Raw genomic sequence first — 1,547 nt, 5'->3', positions numbered from 1 at the left:
TAGATAAGCTATCACTCCCACTTAGTTGACTACTAGCCTCACAATGATCTTTCACATTTACTAGAGTGCAAGAGTTTGCTTGGTTATCTTGAATTTTTTTTGGAGCATGTCCACTCAAGGGAGATTGAAGGTTGGAGTTACGATAGGGGCATCTCAACATATATGGGGGCCTAAAGAAAAACTTCAACGAGATGCCTCAAACTTTTATTGAAAAATGTAAATTCATATATTATATATATTGTATATAATAGCGCTTGAAGTCTATTTTACTAATTTTTCATATACAAAATTTCAAATATTTTAAATAATACCAATTTATATGATAATTTTTGCTTTTCAAGATTCAAAATTATTGATTTTGACAATTACTATATGTTAGGATTTGCAATGAATTTCCTACTTTACCTGATTTTCTATCAAAATTAGAATTACATTTTTTGTGAAAAAAGTTTTCTTGTTGGAAAGGATCTCTTTTTTTATTAGGTTTCTTCTTTCGTAGAGGAAGGGTTTTTTACTTTTATAAATATAAAATCTGTCTTTTCAAGCCAAAAACACAATAGCATCCACAACGTAGTTATCAAAGAGTTTTGTTTAGGGGGAGATGAGATTTCTCCCAATAGGTTTTATGTTTTTCAATATTTATTTTTAATATAAAGGTCATTTAACCAACCATATCAATAACATGTTTTTAATATTATGTTTTTCTTTGTCATCTGATTTAGTTTGCAAACTTTAAGCTTTCGCATGACGTCCTCTCAATTTTGAACCCAACACTCTAAGCCATAATAACTGTAATTTAAAATACTTCATTTAAGAAAATGAATAATTAGTATGAAAAAAATAACCCATTTAATCCTTGAAATCTAAACGCCACACATAATTGAGACATATGAGTACTTTCTCCTTTCTTAGATAAGTATTGTTTTAACATTTTCATTTTTTCATAATAAGTGATGTTTTAGAATTTCAAGAAGGAATTATCTTATGCTTCCTGAATTATTCTTGTTTTAATATATGAAGTTCTACACCATTAAAGGATCACTTCTTTAATTATAGTATTCCATTAGGATTAAGTTAGCAAAAACACTTCTTATTTTTTAAAAAATAAGTAATTTTTGAAAAGCATACTCAATCTTAAAACTCTATTTATAAAAAATTAAAATATATATTAGAAAATTTTGGAGGCCCCAAATTTTGGGGTCTTAAATCCTAGGCTTTAGAAGCTTTATGCTTCATCCGACTCTGAGTTACGATAGTTTAAACGATCTATCATGTTATCCATACTCCCACACATGTTATCTATTTTACGGTTTAGAGTTTCAAGGGCCGATAAGATAGTATTTGAGGTGTTGTCATCCATGGAACCTAATAAAAAAAATACTAAAAGAAAAACAAAAAACAAGTTAAATTTAATAAATAAACCTCACAAGCTCTCAAAGTTTACACCTTTGTTTTTCTCTCAATTGGCATCGCAAGCATTGGTAAATCGTTTATACTCTAATGAGTTTTCTTGGTACCAATTGTAGCTTGAGGTCAGAATATATTCT

This window comes from Capsicum annuum, unplaced genomic scaffold (genome assembly GCF_002878395.1).
Source record: "Capsicum annuum cultivar UCD-10X-F1 unplaced genomic scaffold, UCD10Xv1.1 ctg995, whole genome shotgun sequence".
NCBI lineage: Eukaryota > Viridiplantae > Streptophyta > Magnoliopsida > Solanales > Solanaceae > Capsicum > Capsicum annuum.
Note: the sequence above shows the minus strand (reverse complement) of the source record.